This window comes from Mastomys coucha, chromosome X (assembly GCF_008632895.1).
Source record: "Mastomys coucha isolate ucsf_1 chromosome X, UCSF_Mcou_1, whole genome shotgun sequence".
Taxonomy (NCBI): Eukaryota; Metazoa; Chordata; class Mammalia; order Rodentia; family Muridae; genus Mastomys; species Mastomys coucha.
This window is the reverse complement of record NC_045030.1, coordinates 109042314-109042664: the sequence shown is the minus strand read 5'-3', so window position 1 is coordinate 109042664 and position 351 is coordinate 109042314.

Here is a 351-nt window from a genome sequence, read left to right as displayed (position 1 = left end):
TGAATGAGCATATAAGTAATATCTTCCCTGATATTTAGTAGATATTAATTTGAATAGTAAGGACATTTTTTAATGAGAAAACAGGGAAATACTAGTATTTTTAAAGTTTTGTGAGATGTTAGTGATTGATATTAGCACATGTCTCTCAAGCTTTATGTCTGAGCTTTTCAAAATATTAAATGATGAAGGTTTGTGTAGGGAGTATGATAGTCCAAGGCAAGGGTAGGGGAAGGGATAACTACACTGAGGATAATTTTAAAAGCCATGTGGAGACAACTATTGTATAAATGTCCTATAGCCACATACACGCACACACACGCGCGCACACACACACACACACACACATGCTCA